Raw genomic sequence first — 21,353 nt, forward strand, 5'->3', positions numbered from 1 at the left:
AGGCATTGTCAGTTGCAGACACGTTCTACCACATCTCATTGTGTTTTGCATGACACCATGGGAACCGGTGTAGAAAAGAGAAACAGAGGATGATTCTGGACAGTGCTATTGCCTTGAGTCCTCTTCTCTACCAAAATGAGGACAAAGATGTCCATCCACCTTCTCACCTCCCAGCAAAGAAATGTCAATCAAATGGGATAATAGATGGCCAAGTGTTTTTACCACCAGAAAGCATGATGACTATAAGAACTGTTAGCAGTGAATGACATTGTTGACTATCAAAAACTCACTGCCACTGAGTCCATTCCGACTCATGGCGACCCTACTGGACAGGGTAGAACTACCCCCATGGGTTTCCAAGACTGTAACTCTTTATGAAAGTAGAAATACCAAAGAGAAATTTAAATGTAAAATGAGGCAACTATGTAGAAGTCGATTATACAAGACTGTGTTGCAAATCCCTGCACTGCTGGAGAGGTTGTCTCCCACTTGCAGACATCATCCTGCTGCTGCGCCCAAACCACTGGCTGTGACACGTCAGCAGTGTCAGAGGAGAAGAGGACACACAGACAGACAGAACGGCAGAAGAGGCGGAGTAGTTCCCAGAGCCAAATCCAGCTGTCTGTGGAAGGAGGGAACGGGAAAATTTGACCACTGAAAGCACTAACCAGCGGCTAACAGCAGCTTCCTCATTACACTCTGTGGATAATGGTATGGGTGTGTGTTATTAGTCTCGCCATAGGGTCTACTGGTTCTGTTGGGCAAATAAACAAAACTTGGGTCAGAATTCTCTCTGAAATGTCTCAACCAGCTCTGTGAGGACAAATGCTTTCTTCCTATAAAACAAGCGTCCCTAGCTCTAGGGACACATTGGCCGGCATAAGTGGCTGTTGGGGGGGCTGTCCTGTGTATTCTAAGATGGTCAGTGACCCCCCAGCTTGGCTAACCAAAAATCTTTCCAGACTTTGTCAAGTATTCCTCATACAAAACTGACCTCAGTTGAGAACCACTGTTCTGAAAGCTATCTGTGAGGACAAAATAAAACATACTCTCCTACCGTCATATTCCCTGGATTTCCTAAAAGAAAGATGCTGTGGAGAGGCCCTCTATGACAGAAGGGGACTCGACCAACAAAAGAAGCCGTAAGGCGGAGAGAGCGGGACCGACCGACACCTTGAAAATCACATCTGAATCTGATTTTTAAGTTACCTGCAGGTAAAACAGAATTGTGACATATACATACCTATATACATATATAACTATCTTCTCTAAAACCAGCTATGGCCCCTGTTTCTCTTCTGAAAGTTACATTCGTCTATTCTAAACATATATGGCAAACTGACACAACGCCATAACCAGACACAAACAAGGACGTTCTGCTCATCCATAGGGCATCTCTCATAACTTTCGTATTCTTCATGTATTTTAGTGCAATACAGAGCATAAAACAGGTAACAGGCAAAAGTCCTTGAAGGATAGCATAACTATACCTTATTTTGTAGAGAGTTTTAAAGCTTACAGAGCATTTTCAAAGTAAAGAAACAGGGCAGGCAGCCATTCAGATCCCCATTTGTCAAGGCTGTCCTGAAGATTAGTGAACTTTAAGTTCGTCAGCATCAGCTAGGGGACTGGAGACAAGTTGGATTGCAGGTCCCAGACTACTGGCCCTCTCCTTTGCCCTCTGCCTCAAATTATAAATGCAGCCTAATCTCACGGATCTAAATGTTCAAATGTTATGTGGATTCAAGAGTCTGAATTTCCATTTGGAATTCTCTCCAAAACAAAGTACTACAATAGCCAAGAGAGCTATTTCTGTTTCTAGTTTTTTTTGCAACATGGGCACACATTCCTCCTTAGTATTAATCAAACTGCTTACTAGATGCTTTGCCCCAGAGGACAAGGGGAAGGACTCCAGTAGAGTCCTGGCGATCAGAACTTGGCATTTGAAAGCTATTATATATCAAAGGCCTTTGCTGTCATATGAGCACTACCAAGGGCCCTTGGGTGAAAGCAAAGGTTAAAATTGAAAGCAACTTCGCTTTGTTTCAGAGCCAAATCCTAAGGTGAAAAGATTCAGCATCACTAGAGAATCCTGGACATTCAAGAGTCCTTTGAAATAAAAGAAGTTTTATTTCTTCATGGTTATGATATCATATGGCAAGACGAAAGGCTGAACTGGAGTTGACGTTTTGTAGCAAGGTCACATCTTACCTCCAGTTATCATTTATAATCATTTGGAGTTGAACGACCTACAGTCATTCTTGCCTGACAGTAGGAAATAAGACTTGAATTTCACTTATCAAAGTCAATTTTATGTTCTCAACATATATTACCAGTATCTACTCAACTCAAGAATTCAACAGTGAGAATTCTCACTAAAGGTTATTGCCTTTAGATAACTGTATGGTTATTCATCATAACCAGATTATAAATCACATTTTAAGTGATGGGTATACTGAAACTGATTTCCACACTATGTACAATAAAACCTAAACACTCATTGCCATAGAGCTTATTCCTACTCATAGCAACCCTATGGGACAAAGTAGAACTGCCCCTGTGGGATTCCAAAACTGTAACTTTTTGCTGGAGTCAAAAGCCTCATCTTCCTCCCTCAGAGTGGTTCTAACCTGCTGACCTTGTGGCTAACAGCCAAATGAGTAACCCACGACACCACCAGGTCTCCTCATATATGATAGCTCTGTCTATATATATGTCTGCCTAAGGATCAGAAGGCAGATGTGAACCATGTTCTTCTAGGTTCCAGTCCCAGAAGTGATGGCTGAAACTTGGCAATGGGGATAGGAAGTGAAATCATTAAACTGTTCAGACCTGGATGGATCATTCACTGAAGTTAGGAGTTTCATTTCATTGTCCATATGTACAGAGCAAAATGTGTTCTTGTAATGCTGTAGAGCAGGCCCAAGAGAGCCGGATGCCTTTAGATTGCCAAGAGTTGCTGTAGGACTTCATTGACTTAAGTCCACCTCCAAACACCAAATTCCTTGCCCTTGAGTTAATTTTGATTTTGACTTATAGAAACCCTATAGGACTGGGTAGAACTACCCTTTTGGGTTTCCAAAACTTTAAATCTTTTCAGTAGACGGCCTCATCTTTCTCCTATGGAGAGGCTGGTAGATTTGAACTGCTGACCTTGTGGTTAGTAATTGTGGTAGTTATATAATCTGGTGTCAACTTGAGACTTAAAAGTGAATGGGTGGAGTTTAGCCTGTCAATCAGGTCACAACTTGATGACCTCATTTTGGAGCTGCTAAGGAGATAAATAGCTCGCTGGAGGCAGGACACTCAGACAGTCCCTGCGAGACATTTCTGAGGACAAAGCACGTGGAACTATGCTAGAGTCCTGGAGCTGGAGGAGCCACGTGGAGACCCCTGCCAGCACTGAGATGCTTCCACTGCCACTGGATCCACAAGACTTCCCATCCACTGGCCTGTGATCTTCCTGCATTTGGCATCATTGCATGCGTTTTGTGAGTCTGAAGAGGAATTTATAGATTGGTATTGGACCTATGGGCTAATATCGGACTTATGGACTTGATCTGGACTGGGCTAGGATGTTTCTCAATATACAATTGCCCTTTTATATAAAGCTCTTTCTTATACACATATGAGTCTCCTTAGATTTGTTTCTCTAGTCCACCCAGATCAGCAGTAATTCAGTGCATAGCCCACTATATCATGAGGGCCTATGTACAGCCTCTCTCTTTTAGGACTGTGGCCTTTGAGAACTCTGATTTATGGATAATCCATATAATAAATATCGCAAGGGCCTCTAGTCAGTGAACTGATACTCTCTATGCTTTATAAATACTTATTGTGAACAAACAAACAAACCACCCTAATCAACAGACATGATAGTTTGATAGGCGGGAAGTTTATCACTTGAATCAGAGTATGGAGAGCAGTAGGAACCAACTCTCCCTAATATTCTGAAAACATCAAACTATTTCAAACCTACTAAAAATCTTTCTCACAGGTGTGAAAAGCACAGATTTGGTCTGGAATTACAATGTGAAATTCACGATTTAAACACATTCTTACTGTTCTCCAAGAAGACTTCATTATATGATTAAATCTTCTTAAACACTCTGCTAATTTACTACTTTTAATTTTCTCCTTTGACTAAATAATGAAGGCAAAAAGAAAATTGAGCAATAAAATTAAAAAGAATTTAATTTTAAATCAGAATTCTGAAGATGAAGTCGATAATTAAACCACTGAAAATGATGGACCATTTTCAGTGAATTGGATAATGAAGAAATAGAGAAGTTTCCATGTAAATACAGCAAAAACAAATTATGAGTCAACATTTTACAGAATTGAAACTGGTACCTAGACCAAGTCAACATTTAAAAATTCTTCAAGAAAAGAAGCACAGCATGAGTTCATTTACCAAGGTCTGGAATATTCAGACAAAATTCTCGTGTTCTGCATTGTTGGTAGTCTGTGAGCAAGTGGAACTCTTTAATATAGTGATATACGAGCTAACATCCTAAACAGAATTAGTAGTCAAGCCTTGGGTGAATATACAGAATACATGGAACTCTACTGTGTAATGAAAAATAGCAAGGGATGGATAAAGTGGTGGTAGTGGGTGTCTTGCTTCTCTTGAAAATTAGATGTAAAAAGACTGTCATTAGTAAAATAAAAACCTATGAAGAACAAAGTGTGGGTTCAACAAAATATATTATTTTCTTCTGTGTTTAGAAATAGCTTTTTGTAGTTCCTTGAACTACTATACCTAACACTTGAGAGTTCTTTCTCTGATTCGTGGCATAACCAAGTTTGGGAAAATCTGCTGATTCAGGTGAACCTCAGTTCTGCACACATATATAAAATCAGACTTTTAATGAGTTGATCTCTTCGGACACTCCAAGCCTTAAAATTATATGCTCTTATTCTTTAGTGTCATTTTGTCATGGTAAATTATTTGAATCAGAGACCAGTACTTAAATCCTAGTCTTGTCTCTTCGGGATCATTTAAGTTTCATCAGCTAATATAATTTGATTGAGTCTGAAGTTTCTTTTTTTAACTGCAAAATGACTATAAGAACTCAGGAGCCCTGGTGGCATAGTTGCTTACGTATTAGGCTGTTAACTGTAACGTCAACATTTCAAACTCACCGGCTAATCCACAGGAGAAAGATGAGGCTTTCTACTTCCATAAGGATTAACAGCCTAAAGTTGTTGAGTACTTCATCTGTCATGGGTCCACAATCAATGCACATGGAAACAGCAACAAAGAAACCAAAGGTTGCATTGCGTTGGATAAATGTTGCATATATCTTTAAAGTATGGAAGAGCAAAGGTGTTACTTTTTCCCAGCGAAGTTGGATTATATGAAGAAGATGTGGATTGGAGGAAGGCTTATTAAGAACCTTCAATATGCAGATGACACAATCTTGTTTGCTGAAAGTGAGGAGGACCTGAAGCACTTGCTGATGAAGGTCAAGGATTGTAGCGTTCAGTATGGAATACAACTCAATATAAGGAAGACCCAAATCCTCACAACTGGGCCAATAGATAATACCGTGATAAATGGAGAAAAGATTCACATTGGCAAGGATCCATAATCAATCCACAATCAATGCTCATGGAAGGAGTAGTCCAGAGACCAAATGACACATTGAATTGGATAAAGCTGTTTGCTGTCCAAGACCTCTTAGAGTATTGAAAAGGAAGGATGTTACTTTGTGGTCTAATGTGTGCCAGACCCAAGCCGTGGTGTTTGTCTTCAATTGCGTCATGTGCATGTTAAAGTTCGACATTGAATATGGGACAATGAAAAAATATCCATGTGCTTGAATTGCAGTGCTGGAGAAGAATACTGAACACACCATAGACTTGTAAAAAGACAAACTGATCTGTTTTGGAAGAAATACGGCCAGACTGCTCCTTAGAGGTAAGTGTGGCAAGACTTCATCTTACAGACTTTGGACCAGTTTTCAGGAGGGATCAGTCTCTGGGGAAAAACAAAACAAAGCATCATATTTGTTACATTAGATGGACAGCAAAAAAGACAAAGCCCCTCAAAGTGATGTGTTGATACAGTGACTGCAACAATGGGCAACAATATTCCTTAATTTATGTTTCTCCATAGAACTTCCCTCCATCTGACATGCTATATTTTTTGATACTGAGTTACATGGTGGTCCTTCATTAAAGAGTCAGAAGAATATGTTGAACAAGGGATAGTATTTCTGACATCAGACGGATGCTGGCTGAAAACAGAGAATACCAGAAAAATGTATACTTGTGTTTCACTGTCTATGTAAAGGCATTTGACTGTGTGTATCATAACAAACTATGGCTAGTCTTGAGAAGAATGGGATTTCCAGAACACTTCGTTGTGTTCATACAGACCCTGCACATGGACCAAGGGGCAGTCATTCGAACAGAACAAGGGAATACTGCATGGTTTAAAATTAGAAAATGTGTGCAGCAGGGTTTTAGACTCACCCTATTTATTCAATCTGCATGCTGATAAAATAATCAGAGACATTGGATCACATGAACCGGAAGGCCCTCAACCAGATGGACTGACACAGTGGCTACAACAATGGGCTCGAATATAAAAACAATCGTGAAGATGGCACAGGACCAGGCAGCGCCTCCCTCTGTTGTGCACAGGGTCACTGTGAGTGGAAACAGACTTGAAAGCAGTCTGTTTCAACTAACATCAGCAATCACAATCTTACATGTCCTAGTTACCGGATGCTGCTGTAACATAAATGGCTTTAGCAAACAAATATATCCTCTCACACTTTGTTGTTGTTGCTGTTGTTGCTAGCTACTGTCGACTTGGTTTAGAAAACCAGAAGTCTGAAAATGAGTACAAGCTCTCAGAGAAGGCTGTCTGTCAACTCTGAGGGCTTAGCATCCATTGGCAATGTCTATGTGCCTTGGTATTAATCTTCCCCGGGTCTAGAATGTTCGTAGCACAATAGGTTAGTGGCCATTGACAAAGGGTACAAACTGATTACCATGGAGTTAAATCCAATCAGCAGCGATTTTACAGGACAGAGTGGGACTGCCTTTTGGTGAATTAACCACTGTGCTACCAGGTTTTCTAGAAGGAACAAAACATTACTCAAACCAGGGGCATAGGAAGACACGCAATACCAGAGAAGAAATATTTCTTTTAATCCTTGAGGTAAGGGTAGTGGTAGGGCAAGACCAAACCTGAATCTGAAGGAATATGAATAAAAGTGATCGCCTGCTACAATGGATAGGCAAAAGAGCTCTAAACAAAGTTTAAGAACCTAAAAAAGGCAATCAACTTTCCTTACCAAGGTCGGGGCTTATCTGGCCTTAAACTATTCTAATGGACGATGGTGCCGAAGGCAGTAGGACCTATGACTTATTAAAGTATGCCCTGGCATCAGACAGATCTCTGCAACACCAAATGGGGGGAGGGGAGGGAAACTGGCTCGCAGTCTAGACAGCTTTCATAGAGATGAAAAGGGAAAAGGAAATTTATTCTACAACTCAATTATGCTAGTCAGCGGCACATCTCTTTCCCAAGTCACAAACACATTTGCATAGTCTGAGATGGCAAGGCAGGTACCTCAAAAATAAACTTCAGGAATGAAAGGAAATGGATTTTCAATTACAGAGGTAACATTTCTATTTCATGCCATCTGCTATAGCTCAAGTTTCAAGCTACTGGCTTATTCACCAGAAATGATGAAAAAAATATTTTTTGAGATAAAAATTATATTACAAGTAACAAATCTGTTAAAAAGTATAAACAAATTATACTCTTTAAAGTAATGATTTTGAGTCTGGTTTACAAATTAGAGTTTTAATTACAGATTATTTATTTTGCTCCAGAGTGCTTGGATAGACTTAAGTAACAATACCTTAAGCATGTTCTTAGCAAACACTCTGTTATGCAGGTCCCTGACACCTCTACGGACACTGACATAGAAGCTCTCATTCACTTCAGCGATAGACTGGGGCAGTCCAAGTAAGTGGGTGGCCCTCAAAGTCAAAGAAATGTGTATATGTTGCATCCTGGCTTTAGGCAATTCCTGTGATGAAATCAGACATCATGGGCCCTTGCAATAGGAGGCTAAACAAAGAAGTACAGGACTCTCTAGACCACCGGTTAAAAAAATACCTTATATGAAGTGCCTTGAAAAGGCTTCATAATCTGTGGTTAACTTTTTTCCATGGACTTTTTGAAGCCCCATCCTATATATCCTCATGATACTCACTTTCTGTACAATGTCCATGTATTCCCACAGCCACTGTAAGCAGGAGCCAGACATGGCGACATCTACCTGTGTACGGGTACAGTGCCTTCAACCCTTGTTCTGTTTTCCTTCCTCTGAATAGTAGTGGAATATTGGAAGTGTGTAGAAAAAAGAAATGTTAGCATTTGTGGCTTATTGGGGTGGCGGTAGCTTGGAGGGCTTCAAGGCTGTGGAGCAATGGTAAAGAGAGGCAGATGAAAACCTGGCGCTTTTGAACGATGGTGCTGGCAAAGTCGGTGAATAGGAAATGTTCGTTGGACTGCCAGAGAGCAAATAAATCAGTGTTCAATGAAGTACAGCAAAGTAAGCATGGAGGGTGATACTTCACCTTGCTTGTGGTACATCACCGAGAAGGATCAATTGGGAGACAAGAACATCCTACGAGCCCATGATCAGGAGGACGGCGTGTTGTTGCTGTTAGGTGGGTGGGTTTCCACTCCCAGTGACCTTACATATAGCACAATGAAGCACTGCCTGCTCCTGCACCATCCTCACGATGGTTGCTATGTTTCAGCCCATTGTTGCCACTGTGCCAATCCATCTCAGGGAAGATCTTACTCTTTTAATTTATTTTTTAACTTTTTATTCTCAATTGGGTGAAGATTGACAGAGAAGATCATCAGCTTTCTAGTCAATAATTTGAACCCATTTTGGTTCATCTTATTCAGGGCAGTCCCCTCAATGCAGCACGACTCATCCGTTACGATCCCTGGTTCCCACTCTTCTTTCTCTTCTTACTCTTCCTTATTTTGTCCTGGGTTCAATGCTGTCCCCGGGATCTCAAAGAAGCGGTTGTTCTCTTGTTTGAAGATCGGATATACAACAGAATGAAGCACTGCCAGTTGGGCACCATCTTCATAACTACTGTTATATTTGAGTCTGCGGTGGCAACCACTGTCAAGCCATCTTGTTGAGGGGCTTCATGTTTTTCATTGACTCTCTACTGTACTAAGCTTGATGTCTTGTCTCTCCTGATAACATGTTCAAAGTAAGCCTCACCGTACCAGCTTCCCCCAAGACAGATTTGTTTGTTCCTCTGACAGCCTCTGGTACTTTCAGTATTCTCCGTCAGTGCCATAATCCAAATGCATCAATTCTTCTGCAATCTTCCTTATTCATTGTCTGGATTTCATATGCATATGAGGTGATTGAAAATACCGTGGTTGGTAAAATGAAATGACTTGCTGTGGCTCTTCTATTCATAATCTTTGTAACTCCCACCCAGTAATAGAGATTGGTCGCTTTGCCATTCTACTAGGTATAAAATTGAGTCCTATCAGAAGCAGGAGGAAACAATATCCCATGACCATCAAGAAATAAGAGCCACCCATGGGACATGTGCAAAATCCCTCCATGTAGTGGCAGCAGCAGCAATTGAGACCAGGACACGGAGAGCAGGCTTCACAAAATGGACCAAATAAAGCTGAGTCTGTTTGGGGCTGATTTGAAGAGTAGAGTATGCTTTGGGTATTAATTGATGCTAAAGGAACTTTGTAACTCTGTTGCCAGTAAGCTAATGCCATGAGGCAACATGGTTGAGAGGCTGAAGGCCTAAGAGAGACTTGTCTGCCAGCATGGCTGAGAAGAGGTACTGTGGATAAAAGAACCATATCTTTAATTTTTTTTTAAATCCTAACTTGAAGCCTATTAACATCCCTAATAAACCCCCATACTCATGAGTATTGTTCATGAATTTAGTGTGGACATTGGAATGGATTACCAAACCCAGCAGAGAAATAGAGTGCCATGGATGTGCTGGTGTCAGAGTATGATACAGAAGGATGGAAGTAGAGGCATGTCTAAAGTTGCCTCATGGGAATCGCCCTTGGGCAGATGTGGAGTTAGATTCTCCTTCCCACTTGTGTAATGAAAGGAGGTCAGATATGGCCCGCATGCCATTTATTCACCTTGCTTGGGTCAGGTCTTCTAATTTCAGCTTTGGCATGGAATATATATATGTATATGACATATATATGACATATGTACACACATTTTTATTTTTATATGCAAAATCAAATCCACATATGCGAGAGTCCTCTGTCAAACTTATATATATACATATGTGTGAAGATATTCCCACTTTCCCTCCCACACCTGTTCTGCTTGCATGCCCATCCAAACTTCTACTCATGGATCCCAGTTATTACAGGTGTGTAGGGAGCAGTATTTACTACCTCTGTTGCCTTCAACTCTTACAAACTGCTCACTGTCTTCTTCAGCTGTCATCACTTTTTGTCAGCTTCTCCCTTATTGCATATCACCCGCCTCTTCACCCAAGTTAACACTTGTCTAACCACCAACCAGTGATTTCTGATCTGTTCCCCTTCCACCTCTGGTCACCACCAAAGAACGTTTTTGATTTGTTTTGTTTTGTTTCCAACTGTTTTATTGGCAAGTAATTTACACATCACATAAGTCAACAGTTCAACTATTCAATCATATCAAGGAGAATTGTGCAGTCACCACCCCCCATTAATTTTAGAGCATTTCCCCATGCTTAAATCACCTCTAAGATGAGTTATGCAATCACAATCCATTCTAGTGCTCCCTCCCTTCTCCCGTCTTCATTGTTTACTCCCGAAATCCCCTTCTCCTCTCAATCACCTACCCCAGCGGTTCTCAACCTGTGGGTCATGACCCCTTTGGGGGTGGAATGGCGCTTTCACAGGGGTCGCCCGATTCATAACAGTAGCAAAATTGCAGGTATGAAGTAGCAATGAAAATAATTTTATGGCTGGGAGATCACCACAACATGAGGAACTCTATTAAAGGGTTGAGACATTAGGAAGGTTGAGAACCACTGATCTCCCCCCGCCCCCAGTATTCTCTATAGCCACTTGTATCCATTATTCTCATTATGCCTCCACTCCTCCTCTGCTTCACCACTGGGAGACCCAACAGAAAACAACAAAAACAAAGTTGTGCTAAGGTGGTAAGGATAAAAACATGATAGTATACAGACGAAAATACAAATAATGCATAAGAAAGAAAAGCCCCCAAGCAATATTCAAACAGTTAGGGAAGAAATGTCTGTCGTGGAGCCAGTAAGAGAGACCAGAACAAATTCGGGGCGGTCAGCTGGCCGAGTCTCCAGGTCGGTCCCGCATCATAAAGATGGCAGAGGTCTCTGCCTGACAGCAAGGCTGTTCCAAGACTCTTGCTGTGGCTGGAGCAGATCTGCCAGTGGCCCAGCCCAACCAGATACTCTGCAGATGGGTGTGGAGCTCCCACGATCCCCCATCGCCCTCCACAAATTGGGTGTTCATAATTTTTTGCTCTGATGTATTTCTCCTCACCATATTTGAATTTTGTAATTGTCATCTTTGGATCACACAAGCTGGTGTGCTTTTTCTGTGTGGCCTTCATTGACTCCTCGCTTAGATGTCTGCTCGTTTGAATACAAGCCTTTAAGATCCCAGACACTATTCCGATTGAGAGCCTGGCACCATCTTCTTTCTTTACGACACTTTGCTGTAGCACCCTTATCTTCAGGGATCATTTTGTGAAAGTGAGTATTGAGCAGGGCCATGATGTAAGAACTGATTGTTCTTAAGTAGGAGCTAGGATTTAGTGCTAGCCCCAAACGCATTCTTGGATCTATGCCCTTTTTTTGGCCATCATTTGGGAGCCAATACATGTATTATATAGTTCCATAGTTCACTCATGTGGAAGTTATATAATCGGTTGTCCATTTGAGAGGATTAATAGTGAAGGGGTGGAGTCTAGCCTGTCAATCATATCATAGCCAATGATGCCTCTGTGTGGGCATGACCTTCTCCTGAAGATTCTGGGAACTCCTGTATTCTTCCTTGGAGGCGGGAGACACTTTCTCTCTGCTCACTCCCTGAGAGTCTCTCTACTTACAAAACACATGGAACTACACTAGTGCCCTGAGCTGGAACAGCAGCATGGACACCCTGCCAGAGCTGAGATGCTTACACTGTCACTGGATCCACAAGACTTCCCACCCACTGGCCTGTGACCATCCTGCATTCTGTGTCTTTGCATGTGTTTCATGACTCCTAAGAGGACTTTATAGATTGATATAGGACATATGGGCTAATATCAGACTTATAGACTTGATCTGGACTGGGCTGGGATGTTTTCCTAATGTATAATTACTCTTTATATAAAGCTCTTTCTTATATACATATGAGAGTCTAAGAATTTGTTTCTCTAGTCTACCCAGACTAACACAACTCATGTCATAATTGTGCCATTTCTTCCATAATCTTTCATGTTTTCCAAACCATACTTTTCTTTCTTGGGCAAAGGATGTTTCTTTTAGTGTGAAAACTTTTTCTTGTCTTTTTAGAATAGTGGTCTCAGACAATATTTGTCCTTTTATGATTGATTAATTTCACTTAGCATAAATTCTCAAGTTCATTTTGTTATGAGGTGTTTTGCAGATTCATCATTATATTTGAATGCTGCAAAGCCTTTCACTGTGTTGTATACCAAAGTTTATTATCAATCCTTTCACTGAATGGCATTTCCGTTGTTTCCATCTAAAATTTTGCTGATTCCTGGGGATTTTTCTGTGCATAGGATCATAACATCTTCAAATAAAGAGAATTTTACCTCCTCTTACTAGTAAATGGCTTTACTTTTCCTTTCATTTTCATTTTTCATTTCATTTTAAGGTTTCAAGCCAGAGCCTTGTACCTCTGGCTAAGACTTTCAGCACAATATTGAATGGGGCTGGAGATAAAGGTTATTCTTGGTTCCAATTCATAAGAGGAATGCTTTCAGTTTCTCTCCATTGAGAATGTTAGCCCTTGGACTTGTACATATAGCTTTTATTATGTTGAGGGATTTCCCTTCTATTCTTATTTTTATCATGAATGGGTATTGCACTTGGCAAATGCCTTTTCCACACCAGTCAGTATAATCATATACCTCTTTTCCTTTGTTTAATTTATGTAATTAATTATATCAATTATTCTTCTAATGTCGAACCATCCTTACACACCTTGGATGAATCCTACTTGGTCATGGTATTGGGCCTTCAGTCCCAAAGAGGGAGAGGCCCCTATTTATAGATGCCAAGAGCCTGGAAAAGTGACTGCGAATCAATCTGATGGACATTGGTTTATTTTCATTGGAGGGCTTACCGACCAGGGCTCCATAATGCTTTCAGTGGTGGGTGGATGAAGAAGAAAGGATCCAATATGGGGGTCATTATCAAAGGTCTTTTGATACCACTTATAAGGTTGAGTGAGGTAGGCTGCTGAAATTATTCACAACATAACACTAACCTACCAGAAACTCATTGTTAGGTTGGTGCTATCCTGATAAGGGGGGACGCAAGAAGCGGTCACAGTGGCTTTGGCTGTGCTGTAGCATTCTGGCTAAGTGTGGGAGAAATGTATCATTCAGGTGGACCTACAGGGAGTGCGTTCTTAGCCGAAGTGCAGCCATTTATGACCATTAACTAGTGTCCCTACAATCTATCCCAAAGCCCCAGAAATAGCTCTTACAATCTTACTGCCAATCTCCCACATTATCCCTTGGACATTAGAAATTTGTAGCCAGAGACTGCAATAGCAATAAATCCCATAACAAAATAATACCCCAAGGCAAAGAAGTCCCAGGATGAATAAGAACTCGGTATACTGTATGGAGGGTAAAAGAATTGAGTCAGTTAGAAAACAGGTCAATAGAACAATTTACCTGAAAGTGGGGAAAGGAAGGCCTCCTAGTCCAGACTAATTCCTTCAGTCCAGTAGGCATGCCCGGATGCTGGTATTGGCTGGAACAACTTTCCATAGCAGACTGATAGCTGAAGTTGTTACTATTTGTCCATAGACTTAACAATCTGGTTGATTTCTCACATCAGCCATCATGGTGGCCCAGCTGGCAAGAAAAACATTCCTGGAAGCACTAGGATGAAAAGACACAGAAGTGAGAGACACTGGCACGGGTAAGTCATGACCACCAAGCAAAATGCATACGGTGTTGGGAGATGTGCTCAAAAAGACTCCAGGCTGGGGCTGTCCTCGGGCTTGCAAAACATGGATTGTCCCTGCAGGTTCACAGGAGATGGGAGGCCAGCGTAATGCAACCCAGGAACTAAAATGTTTCATAGGTTTAGGACTAGCATCCCCTTAGGGATCATCTCACCAATTGGATTAATCACCTGCAAGTTTGAGATGAGTGTGGGTGATCACCATAGCATCACCTACCAACCTAGCCATAAGCCCGTTGCAAGTGGCTGAAATACCAAAGCCCTGAAGACTGGTTTTCAATGTCCATGGAAGAGAGACAGCAGCCCTCCCACGGACGAGGTCTTGGCGCAGCAGCAACAGGAGATTGGTGATGTTTTCAGGCAAAGGCAGGAGGCATGCCTCATCTTTGCCAGGCACATGAGTTCTCATAGTCTTCTTTGGCCCATGGAGTAATAATTAAGAGACACTTTTTGTGTTTGGTGTTGATACTCAGTGATGCACCACAGAGCAGTCACTTGTTCCATTGCTAGTGTCTGGTAGAGTGGGTTCCCTGGTCACTGTCAACATCTGTTGGGAGTGCCATAGGTGGCACACAGCTAGGAGAAACGATGCGTGCATATGACATTGGGTTACTCACTTGCATGGATATGCCTGCAGCAGGCCAGTGGCATAATGGTAATCGTCAGACATTGGGAGAGGTCTTATGTAATCCACTTGCCATAGTTTGGTGGAGGTGTCTGCATGGGGTATTTTGCCTAGATGCTAGGGGACAGGCCTGTGCCTTTCCAGTGAGCAGCTAGGGCAATCCCTGAAAATCCCTATGATTTGCTTCAGAGAGAGAGACAGTCTCATCTCTTTAGAAAGAACCCACAGTGCCTGATGCCCTGTATTTCAACGGAACCTCCCATCACTTATTTGGCAGGGGTCTCCTATATACTGCAGAGCATGGATAGGTCATCTGCTTGAGAATTTCCTGGTAGATAAGTGGCCTATGGGCTCTCACTGTGAGTCAGAGGCTATCTCAGTGGGAGCTAACAACAATATCTTGTAATGATATCATGTCAATTTTCCTGGATGAGCAAGTGACTAGGATATTGGAGACAGTCTTATATTGTCCCAGATTGTGTTAGACTGGGTTGTCTACAGAACCAAATCAGTGACATTCATATGTGTTTAAGAAGGAACTTATATATATCAAGAAAGCATCCTAGCCCAGTCCAACTTAAGTCCATGGGTCCAATGCTAGTTAAAGCCCTCTTCAGACTCATGTAGCTACAGGCCAATAATGCAGAAAGGTGAAGTGGAATAAAGGAAGATCACAGGCCAGTGAGTGCAGAACCACGTGGATCCAAGGTCAGCAGAAACGTGGCAGGGTACCAACAGCTCAAGGTCAGGCAGTCTACATGGGCCCAACACTGGAGGCAGGCAGCACCCCAGAAAGCAAGAAGGCAAAGAGAAAAGTTCCCAGACTCTCCTTATAAAGAGGCTACTCCTCCACGAAGACGTCATCATGCCGTGATTGACAGGTTGGACTCCACTCCTACACGTTCACACAGGGTCAAATAGACATAAAATCTGTCACACAGAGTGTGGGAAATAAATCTTAAGAAAATTCAAGGTCCTGCCCACTCGGTGAAGTATTCAGAGGGCCAGAAACTTGAGGAATGATAGAATATCCCCTTTAAAGTCAAGGATAAATTGCTACACCTTATACCTCTTAGCACTAAGAAGGCAGCTCAATGCATGACCAGTTATGCTAACTGGGCCAGCCCTGAGAGTTTTCCCAGAGTGGGCCTTCCACTGCTAAACTCGTACAGAACCAGGCAAACAGTCATTCAACCTATTAGGTCTCTTCTTGTTTAAAAGCCACTTTGGGTCAGATATCTGGGTTTGGGTTTTTTTATTGTTGTTGTTGTGTTTTGATTTTTGCAGCTGAAGTGTTCTAACTTAATCTAATCCACTATCTCAAAGAGACAAAGGCACAGAGTAGGAATTCTGTAAACATCTGTTGATTAAATTAAACCCTGAGTTGAATGAATTGCTATTGAGTGACAAAAAAGGATGTCTCCCTCTGTTGTATCTCAAGTGCCCAGGACAGTCCCAAGATCATAGAAGGAGTTTGGCAAATATCAGCTTAAAAGCAGAGTGGTTTTATGATCTTAGCAGGCCAGAGAAACTTTAGAGAGCCTGGTGCTGTATCCCCGTACCAGGAGAAAGATGAGCCTTTCCACTCCCAGAGAGAGTACAGTCTTGGAAAATCACAGGAGTCATTCTGTCCTGTCCTATAGGGTCACTGTGAGTTGGCAACGACTCCATGGCAGTGAGCTCTACATATCCCCATACCTGGCATTCATGGATCCTGGAATTTAAGGCTAGAATTTAGATTGACCACTCCTACCTTCACTCCCAGTAGTGTACTTCTATAATGCCTTCTCTCCCTGCCACTTTAAGCTAGTCAGATTAGAAACTCTGGGGTCCATTCTGAGACACTGCACTGAGCAAAGTCTATGACTACTGTTCACTGAGCAATTCATTGAGCAAACATCATGACTCCTCCCAATTGTTTGGGGGATATTAATTAGTATGGAATTGTTTAACATGGTTCTTCAAACCATAGCCTTTTTTTGTTGCTCCCTCCAAATGACTTTCATTTGATTCTGGGTAAGCAGGTGGGGGTGATACTTACCTGTATTACTTGATTCAGCTGTGATTGTCAACAGTGTGAATTGTGGTTCGTATCCTGCTGGGTATAAAATTCGCCATCTCAGAAGTGGGAAGAAGAATTGTACTACTCATGAGAGAGGAGAACCAGGAATGGAGCATGTCCTGTGCCATCTCACAATTGTTCCTATGCTTGAGCCCACTGTTGCATCCATGATGTCAGTCCATCTCCTTAAGGGCCTTCCTCTTTTTTGCTGCCCCTCTACCTTACCAAGCGCAATGTCCTTCTTCAAGGTCTGGTCTCTCTTGACAACACATCCCAGGTATGTAAGAAGAAGTCTCACCGTCCTTGCCTCTAAGAACCCCTCTGGCTGTACTTCTTCCAAGACAGTTTGTCCTCTTTTTGTAAGGTAGTCGAGAGGTGCCAGAAACCAAATCACTTGAATCAGAACAAACAGGATTTATTAGGGAGAAAAAACCCCAACCTGGGCGAAGTCCCACAGTCCACAACGTCCGGGCTGGGGGAGTCGCACTGCAGGCTACAGGGCTGCTGCTTATATGGACAGGTATGTCCAGGTTTCAGGAATGTAAGGTGTCTTCCTGGTCCTGGGTGTATTAGTGCCGGGTACAGAGCGGTAGGCAAGAACAAAGCGGGCACTGAGCCAAACGGGCCATGCTGGGTGCAGAGCAGAGTGGAGGGTCGAGAGCAAAGTGGGCACTGAGCCAAACAGGTCATGCTGGTGTCAGGTACAGAGTGGCAGGTCGAGAACAAAGTGGGCCATTAGCCAGCTCTGATCAGCTCCGCAGGTGTGTGTGGGAGATTCAAGGCCACTTGCTGCTAGTTGTTTCAGCTAGCTGTGGTCAGCTACGCACATGTGGGGGAGATTCAAGGTCACTTGCTGCTAGAAGCCAGCCTGGTATTGATCCGGCCATACACTTTTCAGTGCATGTTATTTTCAATATTCTTCTCCAGCACCATAATGCAAATGCATTGATTCCTCTCTGTCTTCTTTATTCAATGTCCAACTTTCATATGGATATGAGGCGATTTAAAACACCATGGCTTGAAACTAGTCTTGTATTAATTTTTCTAAAAGAAATGTTTTCACAGGGGTTCTTTGTGCCAAAACATCATAAGCAAGGAAAAGGTTGTTTTCCTCAGGAAGAGCTAAGAAGGCAGGGAAAATATGTTTGGCATCTCTATGATTAACTTCAGTGTCTCTTTGTTCTTCCTTGCTCAGCGGTATTAGCAAACGGACAAGTACAGCAGCCACCACCTTAAAAGCTCCACTAGCCCATGGAGCTCCTCTTTCCAGAATCATGTCACCATAGGAAATTGGTTTTCTATACTATGTTGTATTCCTCCAACTGCTTATTAGCACAAGCTGCCTTTCTCTACTCTCCCCTTTGCAGCTAAATAATAACCTCGCCAGAAACTGAAATGGAAAGGTCAGGAGCAGAGAGGAAGGGTCAAGCACAATGCTGGCCCTTCTCCCTTTATATTTCTCACATGGAATGGAGCAGGGTTCAAAATACAAGAGGTATAAGAGGAGAAGGTCTCGGCATACAAGAACTAAAAGAAAGGGGCTAGGTGATCAGAGAGGCCAACCAGCAGGTCAGCAGGGTGGTGCTCTGATAGGTAAGAGAAGACCTAGAGAAATTCTGGACCAAGAAATCCACATAATGGCATGCCTTTTGTGGCCTTTGCAGAACAGTCCTGTTGGGCTGCAAGAGGCCCAAGGATTTAAATTTTAGTAACACTGATTTACAAAAATCAAGGCTTATGAAACTGTGTCTTAAAGGTGAATTAGCTTTACAAAAGAGAAGTTTTAGTTTTAAAAAGTTTAAGATTTTCAATAAAATACCAAATGAAAAGAATCTTAAAAAAACTTGACAATCTATAATCTCATTTTAAGAAATGTTGCTGCACAGATAAAAAGGGAAGAAGAAATGGAATAGTGTCCAATTGCTTTCCATGAACAACTTCCTCCTCCACCATCAGACCAGCGGAACAGGATCGTGCTTGGATGTCATTACCAAACATTTTGATCAAAGATTCCATAGAGGATTTTGATTAAAAGAGGGAAAAACAGAAATGAATTGCAAATTCTCATGGAATCCAGGTTTTATGGAATTATTGCTCCTAGATGCACCCCTGAAACTACTGCCCTGAGATAACCATTAAACAACAACAACAAAATTTCATCTCAATGCTAAGTATCTCATTTAGTAAAGAATGTTTGCCTTGAACAGCATGGTCTTGAGATAAAGCTATATGGGGATTAAACTGACAACCACGACAAAGCTCACCTTGGCCGCCATAAGTTAGTGTAAGTGGGGGGAGAACGAGTCAAAACAGGAGGGCAAGAATGTTGCACAGCTTGAAGATGAAATCAATGCCACTGAAATGCACATGTAGAAATTGTTGAACTGCTTATGGTTTGCTGTGGACACTTTAATGACAATAAAAAGAAAGAAAGAGAGGAAAGAAAGAAAGAAAGAAAGAAAGAAAGAAAGAAAGAAAGAAAGAAAGAAAGAAATGTTGCTGCAAAAGGCCACGAAGAAGGCTCAGGTATGATGGAGAGCACAACACTTGCTGGTTTTAATAAAAACAGATCAATGGTGTTTCCTACATGATTTTTTGCTTTTATACGAGTACGGGTTTGGGGAAATGGCACACCCATCCTCCACTCCACAGGGGAACAGGAGAATCCAAGTCCATATCTGCCCAAGGAGGCTTCCTATGAAGTAAAGATCAGATGTGTGTCCACAACCCTCCAACCTTCTTTACTTTGTTCTCATATCAACTGTCCCTTCCACAGCACTCTATTGCCCTGCTGAGTTCAATAATCTATGGTGATGCCACACAGAACACACCGACAATCCTCACAGTGACGGGGTTTCCTAGGGAAGCTAACAGGTTCTACAATGTGTTGGACACACGTCTTTTGTCCGCAGTACCTTCTTTTGTCATGGTGGCAGGCACGTCTCTCTCCGCTCCTTGGATCCTCAGCCACTCAGTCACTTGGTCTCTGCCCTGCTTGGGCAAGCATTACACAACTCTTTTAGTGCTGATAAATGCCCAAAGGGCAGCCCACTCTACAAACCAGGCTCCCGCCCTGAGGCATTCAGCTTCCCTCAGTTCCGGGAGCCCGGAGGCCTGTTGCTGTCTCATGGTCTGACACTGCTCCTCTGAGATACTATTCAGCCACAAAGAGAAATAAAATGCTGATACATGACACAATATATAGGAGTTTGAATTCAGTAAGTTGAGCAAGTCAATCACAAAAGTCAATCACAATTCCGTATGATCCCACTTACACAAACTCTTAGAGCTGACAAATGCATAATACAGACCAAAGATTATTAGTGGCTACTGGGACAAGTGGATCAAGAGGCAGTTGTGCAAATAGAACAAGAGAATACTATAATGATTACAATCAGGACAGTTGTGTGACAGCGTTGAATCCTCTCACAATACTTATTCAATATGTATGCTGAGAAAATCATCACAGAGGCTGGATTGTATAAAGAAGAATGTAGCATCGGGACTATTCACTTACTAACAACCTACAATATGCAGATGAAACAACCTTGCTTGCTGAAAGTGAGGAGGACTTGAAGCACTTGCTGGTGAAGATCAATGACTATCGAGTTTGATATGGCTTACAACTCAATGTGAGGAAGGCCAAAATCCTCACAACTGAACCAATAGGTGACATCATGATAAATGGAGAAAAGATTGAAGTTATCAAGGATTTTGTCTTACTTAGATCCACAATCGATGCTCATGGAAGCAGCAGTCAGATTTTTAAAATGTATTGTTTTAGGTAAATGTGCTGCACAAGACCTCTAGAGCAGCAGTTCTCAACCTGTGGGTCGCAACCCCTTTGGGTTCACCAAACACATATTTCCGATGGTCTTAGGAACCAAGACACAGCTCCTCGCTCCGTCTCCAGGCGGTCCACCCACGTGCAGATAAGCCCACATACCAGGAGCCGTTACCCATGCTACACCATGCTTCAAGACAAACTCATTTATTTGTAATTAGAAATAAATATTTCACAATATATAATTGCATATTGTTTTGTGATTAATCTCTATGCTTTACTTATGTTCCATTTGTAACAATGAAAATACATCCTGCATATCAAATATTTACATTATGGTTCATAACAGTAACAAAATTACAGTTACAAAGTGGCAATGAAAATAATTTTATGACCTGGACTTACCACAACACGTGGAACTGTCTGAAAGGGTGGCGGCATGAGGAAGGTGGAGAACCACTGACCTAGAGTATTGAAGAGCAGAGATGTTGCCTTGCTCCTGACCCAAGCCAGGGTCTTCTCCATGGCCTCACATGCATGTGAAAGTTGGACATTGAACAAGGAAGACTGGAGAAAAATCCATGTATTTGAATTTTGGTGCTGGAGAAAAATCTAGAAAATACCATGGACTGATA

The 21,353-nt window shown here is 42.0% G+C and overlaps 1 pseudogene; it reads left to right on the forward strand.

Moving 5' to 3' along the window:
* The first annotated feature begins 9,853 nt into the window (after positions 1–9,853).
* The window catches only part of LOC101653458, an 86,936-nt pseudogene continuing 75,436 nt past the window's right edge, over positions 9,854–21,353 (forward strand).

The sequence above is a fragment of the Echinops telfairi genome, unplaced genomic scaffold, assembly GCF_000313985.2.
Source record: "Echinops telfairi isolate 266 unplaced genomic scaffold, ASM31398v2 ScPeMD7_7469;HRSCAF=8507_1, whole genome shotgun sequence".
NCBI lineage: Eukaryota > Metazoa > Chordata > Mammalia > Afrosoricida > Tenrecidae > Echinops > Echinops telfairi.